We start from the raw sequence: 13,387 nt of genomic DNA, 5'->3' as shown, positions 1-13,387 counted from the left end.
TTCATCGTGGTATTTTTCTGTTCTTTGAATCTGATGTGCTTTAAGATCAAAATCTATTGATTCAATTATTTTTTTCTATTAATTCACTCTTGAGTCCAATTCACGAGTTCCATTGTTATTCAATTATTCTTTTTGGATATGATTATTACTCATTCAACCAATACAACATCATTTATTTGTTCCTGGGCCCATTATTGCCAATTACTATTCATCGATTCAGCCCGCATCTTGGTCTTTTAATTTGTGTGATCTGGATCATACGGTCAACTCATCTCCATAGGAAATCGTTGTATCCTAAAAACTTCAGGGCTTAAGACATCAGTTTGGGGCTTGTTGATCAAATTTGATTTGAAGACTGGTTTACAATCGCTAAATGGGTTTTACATTCCGGGCTTAAGACATCAGTTCAAATGAGACTGAATTCGCAATCTGTGATAAAGCTGAGTCGGAATGGTTGAGATTGTTCTGCGTAGTCAAAACCATAAAAGTCAAAATTGAGATTGCAATCTTAATCAACTTTCTGATCGAAAGTGCAATCATATCGAATGATGTCAGATTTGCAAGCTTTCCTGCGAACGAGTGTTAATCGGGATGACAACTGGTCAATGCAAAAGTCAAAATTGGGGCAATCGGGCTCTCTTCCTTCATAATTGTAATTGTAATCGGAAGTGGCATGTAAACGAACGAAATTGGGGTGGTTGTGTGTTTATTCGCTTTTACTAGTCAAACAGAAAAGTCAAAATCGATTGTGACTCGGATGTGAAACATGGCTCGGTATTGGCACTGTGTTTGATCGATTTGGACAAATAGGCTCATTGTTGGATACTTAACCAATATCAGATTCGTAACTTTTACAATTGTTAAATGCGAACCTATGCTCGTTGATTGGGTTGTTCCGATTTTGGAATTGATTCGGAGCAAACAATCGAGGATTCAGTATTGGATCTTGGACTCACACTTGTTCTTCACCTTCGAACGTTCGCAAGCGAATCTATAATTGGATTTGGTTTTACTGAAGATTCGCTTTGGGTGTGTAATCGACAGATTCGTAATGAATGGTGGAACTGGACTCGGATTTTTGAATGTGAACATTGTGCTTCGAATGACATTGCAAATCACTGGTGGTATTCGGAGTTACGAGTTGTTCCAGTCGGCTTTCAATCTGAAATGAAAGTGGACTCGGATTTGCGTATTTATGATAGGAAATGATTGAATTGAATGGAATCATATTTGTGGTTTCGCTTGTGAACATTCGTTTGAAATCACGTTCCGGTCGTATTCTTTAAATTGGGAAGAAAAACACTACAAAGTTTTAATTTTGATCCTTGCCACTCCAGCAGCTTGACACTTTTGGTCGCTCTTGTTTTCACAGTCTAATGATTATGGACCATTTCTAGATTTTGTTACAAATAAAGGGGTATATTGATGCAGAATTACCATTCGAGCTCCTATCTTTCAGCAAGTGATAGTTTTTGTCTAATAATTTCGAGAAGTTTGCAAATCTGAGGGCCAGTGAACAGTTTTGGATTTTTTAACGCATATATTTTGTTTTCGTGAACAGAAAATAAAGATTCCATCAAGTCTTGGCGGTTCAGAAAGTCGTTTTTCGTGATAACATCAAATTTTCACGACTTTTTTGGATTTTATACTTCATTGTGTATATCATTTTGTGATTTTTCAAATTTGAAGATTGTTTATAAAGCTTAAGGTAGAATTATGAAGGTAGCTTTTATAGTAGCAGATCTTCACCGAGCTCTTCTAAAGCTTTTGTAGAAAAGTATCCTTTACAATAGGAGTTATTCATCTAGCTTTTCTAAGGACTTGTTATATCTCCGACTTCTAGTATTTTATCGATCAAGTAGCGTTACGAATCTTAAAATTTGGGTTTTTACATGATAAATTTTGCTGGCTTATATCATTAGCTTATTTGAAGATCATTGTGACTTGGAGGGGGAGCTCTTCAAAGACATGAAGTGATTTGGTTTCTTTGTTCTGAAATGGGTTTTTATGGCAGGTTTGGCTTTATTGAAGATATTTGGGATTACGTCAGAAAATGAAGTTTAAAAACATTACTTCAGTGCTTGGCTTTTATATATATCCTAGAACCCATGGTTGAAGACTGTTGAAGAATCAAGATTTGTGGATTAGTTCAAATATTCCTCGTTGCAATATCATTTCTTATTTGCTCGATGCTTATTTTGGTAGTTGAAGCATTGTCATCCATTCCATACTTTGAGGAGAAGATTATAGGGTTTCAAAGTACTCCATGGATGATGGCAATTGTCCCCCTGGATGAAGTGTGGGTTAAAAGCCCAAGGCTTGTCTTTTCCCTATAAATTATCATGTATTATTCATTATTAGGGTTAAGAGTGAGGCAAAATGTAGCCGCCACGTTGTGAGGTTTCTTGTAGAGTTAGATTCTTATTTTAATGTTTTATTTGTTCCTTATAATTGAATAAATCAAGTGATCATTTGACATATCTTCATATATGTGATTGTTCTTATTTTCCACATCTTGTTCATCAAATCACAATTAGGGTTTTATTCCCAACATCATATTTAAAAGAAAACGAGGAAGGAGCAAAATAGACAAAGGTAGTAGATTCAAAGATATTCAGTGGACGTCCAGAAGAAGAGATAAAAGAGTAAGAGAAAACTGAAAGACTAAATACCCTATTTATACAAGAATCATGGAAAGGTAGAAGAGTGATTTGACCTATTCCAACAACTAGAAATATATCCATTGAAGTTTAAATTACCCTATCCATTAGAGCTTTTCACTTCATATCTAATTTTTAAATTATATCTTTAATTATTTTGGAATTAACCTTAATATTTCACAAGTATAATGTGGGGGAATTTATAGGGACAAGAGCCTATAATCATATTTAGGATCCTTAATCATCTTGAAGTCTCAGAATCATTTTATTCAACACAAGACTCATTCTCAATGGAGATTCACTTCAACCAAGCTTAAGACTTGGGAATACCAAGTCAAACAACATGCAAATACTTGTTCACAGAGGATCCCGAAAATCTCGGACTTCTTGTTCATTAGCTAAGACTATAAAATAACACTTGTAAATCACACACTATGGACATGATTATCTCCACTACTACAATTGTACTCGTATTACCTTCATGATCCCTGTGATCTCATATTTAAATCAATAAAATACAACTAGGCAGGTGACTATTATCACATCTTAAGGTATTATGGAGGAGATCCTATAAAAGATCAAGGGCTTTCCTTGTAACTCAATTGTCTCATTTCGATCATCATTGTATACTTACATTACACTAACACCACAACCTATCATACAATCTGGTCAACTTACACTTGATGGATTTTTGACCAAAACAGTAACCTACCCATCAAGAATACACCCCATTTACCATTTCCTTCTTCTCTAATCTACAATCTAAATCACCACCACCTCCACATCTCATCGACTCCATTGATGCTAAAAACTACCTCTGCTAGAAACAGTCTTCATTTCCATCGATAGGAAGCCTGAAACAAACCACCATATCCTCTTCCTCTCCATCTCCTATGTCCTCTTTCTCAACTCCAACAACAACCACCACCACCGACATCCCTATTCATCTACGCCAACCATCACCGGTAGGCTAAATATAGGACTTCATGTCGCTGGAAGTGCATATCACAAGTGACGGCAACAATCTAAGATGGTTTGAAACCGCTCATGTCGAAGAAGAAAGAAAAAAAGGAGGATGAGTATTCAGATCAGAGAAGAATGTAGAGAGAATGAGAGGGGGAATATTCTGATCGAGGAAGAAGGAATGAAGAAATAGAGAAAGGAGGATGAGGAGAAGGATTATGGTCCATCGATGGTGATGCGTGGTGGTCCGATGACCCAACATCAATAATGATAGTGGTCAGTAGTAGTTCATATTATTATGCTAACAAGTGGAGAGATAGAGTAAACGATGATGTGGTGGCTAGACTCTTTTCTCCTACGAGATAGTGTATTCTCCAACTAGACTGTCTTCTTCGATGGTAGTGATGATTTGTTGGTAGCTTACAGGAAAGAGGCTTTCAATGGAAGGGGTTAGGATGAAACATGCAAATTTAAACTAACTAGAGGTGGCATGTGCAATGTTTAACCAAACGAATAAGAGTCCAACTTAATTTTAAAAAATAATTACTGAACATGTGTTATCTTAGCTGCATGAAACGACCCATGTAATGGATATTTGTTTTCCATCTTTGTTTTTCCACAATTTCTTTTCATGTGCATTTACATTTTCTGCTTTCCTTCCTTTCAATTAGGGGTGTTATAGAAAAAAAAACTAAAATCGAATAATTAAATCAAATAATGTTTGGTTTATTTGTTCCAGGTTATTTGGTTATTGGGTTAATTCGGGTTGGTTAACCGAATAATAATAAATTATTTTGTTTGATTTTGGTTAAATTTTCATATTTTTGGTTAAATAACAAAATCTGAATAAGCTATTTACTTACTATATTTTTATAGTTTATAAGGATAAATTAACATTTTATATTTAAATTGATAAAAAGTTACTAAAAGTATTTCCATAACTCATTATTTAATTATTAACCATTAAAATCTATTATTGTTTATCTATAATATTAAAAAGACTCGACCAATTAGCAAAATGTCAATTTACATTCAATTATTTATTTCCTCTCATATACAACTAAAATTATATTAATTTTGTCTCTACAATTTGTATGACTACATTGATGCTTCAAGACAACATATTGTGCAAGTTTTTTTTTCTTTTATTATAATATTTACTGTTATATATGAAATGTTAGTCGGTTTGAACGATAAAACAAACCGCATAAACAGTAAACGAACTAATAAAAACCAATTAAACCGGGAAAAAACTATAAATAAATAAATAAATAAATAAACCTACTTAGTAACGCTACTACTTTCAATATCATCCACCTAGTGCTATCTAAAAGGGAAAATACCAAATGATTTTTGGTCTAGCAGTAAGGAGTGACACTCTCAAATGGGAGTTCATGAGTTAAATCTCATTAGGAGACATAGGTGGTTTTAAGATTATGTTAGTTTTCCGGTTTTAAAAAATATAAAAATAATAAAATAATAAGAACAAAAATCTTCCGAGAAAACTACAAGAGAGAAACATGTACCGAACTCAATCACGGGTGCTCCAAACCCCATCGCCGCACCTTCAAGTCATCATCGCCGCTACCGTCCGCAATCCTGGCTTCCTCGCCCTCCAAAGCCGGCACATTTGTTTTGTTCTCCTCATATGTGATTTCCATTAGGTAATCCCTCACACTCAAAATATTTTTTTTCTTTTGATTAAACCATTCATTGGCAACAATTTTTATTCACCTACCAACTTTTGTGAACACTTGTGGACCCTTAGACATTATTAATTCTTCTGAATCACAGAATCATTTTACACACTGATGTTAGATTTCTTATTTTGAGTGTAAATATGTCTATAACACTTAATTTAAGATCATCTACCTAAATCGTCCTTCATGCTATAGATATTTTATTAGTGTGTTTTTCTTTCTTTGAGTTAGGATAAATAATTTATTAATATTTAAGCATTATTTCTGTTTTTTAAAGTTCCTGTTATGAATTAACTCAAAGGCTAATGTTCCTTTATTCATGTTTTTGTTATTAAGCATCGTTACTTTGTTCTGTTGGTATAAAATCATTAAAATGAACAATGAATCTGATGAGGTATACATTAGATAGAAAATCGCTCATTATTTGTCAAAATAAATACTAGATTAAATATGATGTTTTCTCCTTGAATGAACAAAAGGAAAAAAAATATGTAACACCCTAATTTTCATATATAGATTATATAACAAATAATCGTTCCAACATCTCCCAAAATCAATTCTGGATTTACTGATAGACTAAACTACAGCGAAAGCAAAATAAAATAAAATAAAGTCTTCAAACGAAGAGCTTCGGGTGTTACGTCTTTGCAGAACTCATTTGTTGTCTTGTTGATCAATCATTCTCCCTAGACTTCTTACTATCACTTGTTAAATAGTTTCGTGGGTTGCGTACATTTAAAGTTTCTAAATGGCAAGCCTATGGTCTAGTGAGTTCGTGTTGTACATACATGTTCACCACTTAAAAAAACAAATGGTTTTATTATATATCGTCAATAAATCATAATGCAAAACATATCACCCGATAACATAATTTAGAGAGAACGATTAATTATCCAGAGAATGAATCAAAAGTTCATTTCCCTCCTCATTCAGACAACTCAGCATCCATTATACTAAATTATTTTAAATATTTAAGAATATGAATATGATTCTCTATTCTCATCCCCGCTAATTACACACATCCGACATGCTCACGACGATTAAAAACTCACCCGTTCCCGCTAAACATGTCATCTGAAAACACACACAATAGATAATAAATCCAAAATAACATTTACACGCAACTATACTTATCACAAAACATATTGTAAATAAATAAATAAATAAAAACTACATAATAAACGCATGATAAACATTTATGTTTGAGGAACCACGGAGCACGAAAAACTCACCTTCTTGACGTTAGGTCTTAACAAAAAATTGTCACGCTCTATACACCCTAAATTAACCAACATTTTTCTACGGCTGCAAGAAAACAACATTTGCGATCATTTTGGTTCAACTGATCACGTGCCTCACTCAACCGACTAATAGTAATCATAGTTGTTAATTATTTTTTTTTAATAACCTTCTTGAACAAATTATAATACGTCCTTTTTAAATATTACTGTAAAATAAATAATAAAACTAAATGCTAAAATATTTAAATGGTCTTTCATAAAATCCAACGGAAAACTGTTTTAACCTTTAAATATAAAAGGACAGGAGCGAAAATAATATATATTGAATTTTAATCTTTAACTCAACAGGTTACTCAGGGGTTGAATCTATAAACTTTTGATTTCCCTTTTTAATGGTGTAAAATAAATAAGAATAAAATTTTAGGGTTGAAAACTGTTTTTTTTAATACCTAAATAAATCGTACCATCTTGCAACTGTAAGCAAATAATACCAAAAAAATAGGTTAATACTTAATAGTTGGCCTCATATTGGTCATTGAGCAAACCCATTCCAGTTTACTCTTAACCTACCCATAAAACAACCCGTATCAGCCCCGCCTCATCTCCTACTTCACCCGAAAAGTTCTTATTCACTGCCATTTTTACATATATTGAAACTTCGATTTTTCTCAAAAATAGTATCAAATAACTTAATAAAAATAATTATATGTATTATGTCCACTTCTATCTAACAATAATCCATAAACAATTATTTTAATTTCGTTCCATACATACCGGATTAAACAATTTATTGACAAAAGTCATTCCTTATAAATCTTTGTCGATTTGGAACTGGTTAGATTAAATTGACACAAGAGATTGAACAAAAACACGTTTAGCAGACATATTAGTCTATCTAAGCAACTACATCAGGTTTAAATCAAATTACCATACCTTAATTTCTAAAGAAACTCTGAAATTCTTCACAACTGTCTACCTCCGATTTCTTCTTCGATTCTTCGTCTTGTTCCGTAATGTCAGTGGGGTTTCCACTTGATTTCTTGAGCTACTTATAATGCCTACGTATATAATTGGTGAAACCATTTCACATGCTCGAATTACTGCCCCAATGAAAGTGACGGTTTCTGACATTAATCTTCATAATTTTCCTCTAATTGACTCATTAAGTTTGAACTAATCATTTTTATATTATTATAATCTAGTTATATTTTATATATTCTTATTTTGACATTAGTTATTAAAATCCCCCCCCCCCCCCCCCCTAGAAAAATTTCGTCCTCGGAATTAGAATTAAGCAAATAAATGACGGTATTTATTCTACATATCTAGCTGGTTTCCCATCTCGCATCTGATCTTTTACGATACATCCACTGAAATTTCACCAGTGGTATCTCCACACTCCTTAGCTTCCTGACGTTTCGATATGTAACTACGATAGACTCTTCCGTATATTGTAGCTTCTTATCCACTTTGATTTCTTGAAGTGGCACTTCCATGGCACCATCTCCTAGACACTTCTTTAAATTAGAAGATGTGGAATGTGCTATGAATTCCTTGTAGTTCCTTTGGTAGCTCCAATCGATATGCTACATCTCCAATTCGTTCATTAATTAAGAAAGGTCCAACATAGTGGGCACTTAACTTCCCTCACTAAAACGCACAACACTTTTCAATGAGAATCCATTCAACATGACTTTATCTCCATCTAAAACATTATTGGCTTCCAACATTTAACTACCTAACCTTTTGGTTGTTCATGTGCATCATCCAGTTGTCTCAAATTTACTAAATTTAACCGGTAGTTTGTTCGACAAGCTCGAGTCCAACCATTTGTTCCTCCCTTAAATCATACAAATGTAGTGGTACATTTCATACCATATAACTTAACCAACTTTTCTTCAAGTATATTTCACCCAATGACACAGTTTAAAGGAAAATTTTAGATATCTATATTTCTCTTCCCACATGGTACAACCTATCCATTATGCTCAAGCATTTAAATATCAAAGGAAATGAGTAACGTCTCAAATCCTATCCCTTGTTGGTCACAACGTATTTGTCATGATCCTGTCTATCACACACCCATATCCCATTAAATGTGTCATAATATACTTGGTACACAAATCTAAAACTTTCCGATTCTCCTCTACTGAGGAGTCTTTCTGACTCTTCTTTAGTTTACCTAATAAACTGATGGTTACTTCAATTCTAGTCATCTAAAACTTATTTCCTTCCTTTACTTATGACATAGTGTATAAGTGACAACACCATACAATTACAATCTCTTACAATTCCCACTCATCTTGTTTCCTCATGTTCAATCATATCTGCTCAAACATGAAATTGATACACTTGTCATCAATACAATTCTGACACCTTATTCGTCTCTTGGTAATCGATACACATCTATAACGTCGTATCATTTTCAGTCAGGTCCTGCAACTGCTAAATAAATCATTTCATCCTTATTGGTGCTAACCAATAGGACTCTCAAGAACTCCTTTACAATTGGTATACATATCATATCATGCTTCCCTATTTGCTACCCACGCCTAAATTTTTTCCTTCTTATAATCTATTTTAACTTGGTTTTCGACAACCAATCCATTAATATCACGATATCAATATCTCATAGTGTTATGGGTACAAAATTTAGTGATGCTAAATGTCACAACCCGAACCAATGAGACGGCGGAAACGTTCGGGGGCGAATGACGCTATGTACAATATCATAACAATTGAATAATATAGATCGAATCAAACCTAACCATCATAAATATAATTAATAAAGTTACATGGTTTTTATGTATTGCATGTTTTAAAAATCGATTACAATATGATGATATAAGACATGACTGACATCTTAGCGTCTCATCTTCAAAATCTTGTTGTTACCTATCTTTTGTGATTCCCTGAGAATACATGTAGTTTTGAAAAGTGTCAGTAATTAAGTTGGTGGGTTCATAAGTGTTTGTAAGAGAAATTTGTTGTTTTTCCTTGTAAAATGTATAAGTGTAATGCCTAAAAATCTAATAATTTTTTGGAAAATGAATTGTAGTCTTAGATACCCTAAGACCGAAAATGTATGAATATTCTTGCACTTGAAAATATTTTTGATAAGTATAAAACTATTGGGATGCATATTTCCCGAAATGTAAGTTATATCATACTGAAATATAGTTTAATGTAGTTGTATCTGTGTAAAACCCTTTGAGTGTATGTATATGGAACTACCGTTTGTACTAAAAAATAGTGTAGTGTAGTATTATCTGAATGAAACCCTTTTAATGCATGTTAACAATAATTTAAATGATATTGTACTGGAATGCAGTGAAGCATAGTTTTATCTATATAAAACCATTTGAAGGTATGTGTGTAAACCAAACGTAGTGTTAATAAAAATTGTGAGTTTTATAACCATGCTAAGCGACTAGTGACTAGTGACCTGTAACGACGTTCTTCAGGCGTCGGAATGCTACGACATTTGTCACCCCAGACCTGCCAGTCTAGCTGTAGCTAACAGTTTAGGTGCGGGATTGTCAGTATCGTATAGATATATATACAAGTGTCACGTTCTTCTAACAAGAGACTCTAGTTATAATACAGGAATTTAGCCTGTACTCTGGAAAGTACTATGAAGATAATGTCTCACAAAAGCCATACTAGCAATTTACGTATAGCGTAGTGAAATCCATTTTTCTTGTATTTGTATTACTTTTTCGTAGTGTTCACATAGTGTGAAAATTAATTATTCTTTTAAATAACTATTTTTGTGCCCCCAACAGGGTAAAATCGTATGTATGTTCCATAAACTATACCTATTATCAAATTTTCCATGATAATAAAACGAAATGAAATAATTATATATGTTCGTTTATATAATTATACCATTTTTGCTAAACATGTTACAAAATGGTTAAAGTTTTATTGTAATCACATATGCATCCATATGTATATTTATATTCTGTAAAAACATAAATATAACGGTTCGTATTTTAACACGAGTTTTCTTGTGGTTTACTTGTATTCCCTCCCTAAAAACATGGAAAATCGTAAAAACTATAGGAGTATGAACTCACCTCGGGTGTTTTCTTGGCTGGATATCAAAGTGAGTGGCGATATTCTTCGAGTTAGAACACGTGTATATAGTCGTATCCTAATTTGATTTAACACATGATACCGTGTATAAATGAGATAATTATAAATAAAGTGTTATATAAACACTAAGTGATATAAGGAAACTCGCCAATTAATTTCTAAGAATTAATTGAATGATTTTCTTTTACTGGGAAAGTGTTGAAGATGTTCTAGGAAAATATTGAAGATAATGAAGCTGTTCTTGAGTGTGGTTTGAAGATTGTAAGATGAAATATGAGTTTTGAGAGAAAATGGTGAGAGTTTTGGGACTTATACAAGAGAAATGGGGGGAGTTTTCGGTAGTACATATATATAAGAGGTGTAGGATGACGTGATAGGTCCACTGGGATGTGTATTTAATCCCTTTTGAAGGTGTGCCACCACTTATAATTTGTGATTTTGGTCTATCTTCCAATCGATAACCCTTGATTTCATTCCAATCTTTTTCTTGGTCTGTGGTTGTTCTCGGTCTAGGTGGGTCCTCGACTAAGAAGTGTTCTCGGTCTCAAGTGGTTCTTGGTCAAAAGGGTCCTCGGCCTAAGGTGATTTCGATTCTCAATGGACCACAAATGGTGATTTCGTTTTTGGCATGAAAATTATGATTCTTAAATTCCTAAAATCGAAAAACTTAAAGAAATATTAATTTTCCTTATTTAATTTAAAATATTTAATTATTCGACTTATGTTTAACTCGTTTAACCTTGGTTTGACTTTTATTATTCTGAAATAACCGGTTGTTACATTATCCCAAGTGAATTCTGGTCCTCGCTTGGCGATCCAGCGAACGTTCACTATTGCTATACAACTTTGTTTAGTTCTCTTGATTTCCCTATCCATGATTTCCATAGGTTCCTCTATGAAGTGTAGATTATCGTTTATCTCGATTTCAAAGAGTGGGATTACAAGAGTCTCATCGGACAGACACTTCTTTAGATTTGACACGTGGAAAGCGGAGTGTATGTTGCTAAGCTCTTGCAGTAGTTTAAGTTTGTAAGCCACTAGGCCAATTCTATCAAAAAATCTCGAATGGTCCAATGTACATTGGATTTACTTTTCCACGTTTTCCAAAACGTATCTAGGGTAACACCTTTAATAGAACACGGTTACCAACCTGAAATTCCAAGTGTTTGCATCATTTATCTGCATAACTCTTTTGTCCTTCCCTAGATGCTTTTAGTCATTCCTGGATTTGAACAATCTTGTCCATAGTTTATCGTATGATCTTGGGGCCGGTTAGAGTTCTTTCAGGAACTTGTCCCTTTGCTAGTTGCGGGTCACCCACTTCATCTCAACATAGAGGGGATCTGCACTTGCGGCCATAAAGGGCTTCAAATGGTGCGACCTTAATGCTAGTGTGATAGTTGTTAGTGTATGAGAATTCGACGACCGGTCAATGTGTATCCCAAGCTTTAACAAATTCTATCACACAAGGTCTTAACATGTCTTCCAGTGTCTAAATGGTCCTCTCGCTTTTCCCATAAGTCTGAGGGTGGTATGCTGTACTCATGTCGAGTTTGGTTCCGAAGGACTTTTGTAATGATTAACAAAAGCGTGAGGTAAATCTACTATCTTGGTCGGAGATAAAGGATATTGGCTCATCATGCAATCGTACGATCTCTTTAATGTACGTACTGGTTAGCTTCTCAATCTTGTTGGTCTCTTTTATTGGTAAGAAGTACTCAGATTTGGTCAACCTTTCAACGATTACCCAAATGGTTTCAAGACCACTCTTTATCTTGGGTAACTTCGTTATGAAATCCATGGTTATCCACTCCCACTTCCACTCGGGTATATTTCGTTGTTGTAGTAAACCCGAAGGCTTCTAGTATTCTACCTTGACCTTGGCATAAGTCAAACATGTGCCCACATAGATAGAGATTTCTACCTCATGTTTGGCCACCAATAAAGTTTCTTGAGTTCTTGGTACATCTTGTCTGAACCGGGATGAACGGAGTATCTAGTTTTGTGAGCTTTATTCATGAAAACATCTTTGTATCCACCGAACTTTGGTAACCATATTATATTCATGAAATAATAAACTCCGTCATCCTTAACTTCCAAGTTTTTATCCATTCATGTTAAGGCTTCACCTGCGACATTCTCGGGTTTCAAGGCTTCCATATGAGCCTCTTTGATCTATGTGGATAGATGTGAATGGATGGTCATGGTTAAGGATTTTACTTGGCGGCCCGATTACTCTTCTCTTCCAAGGGCATCTGCTACTACATTCGCCTTGAATGGATGACAGTGAATCTCACATTCCTAATCATTTAGTAGTTCCACCCATCGTCGTTGCATCCTATTGAGTTCCTTTTGATCAAAGATATGATGAACACTCTTATGATCCGTGAAGATTGTGCACTTTGTACCATATAGTGTCTCCAGATCTTCAAAGCAAATTTTCCTGCTCCCAGTTCGAGGTCGTATGTGGTATAGTTGACCTCGTGGTTCCTAAGCTATCTCAAGGTATGAAATGAACTTTCCTCATGGGACAAGAGCACAGCCTAGCCCTTGCTTGGACGCATCACAGTCAACTACAAAATCTTCCGTCCCATCTGAGAGGGACAATATTGGGGTGCTGCATAGGGCTTGCTTTAGTGTTTTGAAAGTAGTTTCATGTTTCTCCTCCCAGTTAAAGGCCACACCTTTCTAAGTCAAGGGTTTGAGTGGCTTTGTGATCTTGGAG

The sequence above is a fragment of the Lactuca saligna genome, chromosome 3, assembly GCF_052625555.1.
Source record: "Lactuca saligna cultivar CGN05327 chromosome 3, ASM5262555v1, whole genome shotgun sequence".
Classification (NCBI taxonomy): domain Eukaryota; kingdom Viridiplantae; phylum Streptophyta; class Magnoliopsida; order Asterales; family Asteraceae; genus Lactuca; species Lactuca saligna.
This window is presented reverse-complemented; position numbering follows the sequence as displayed.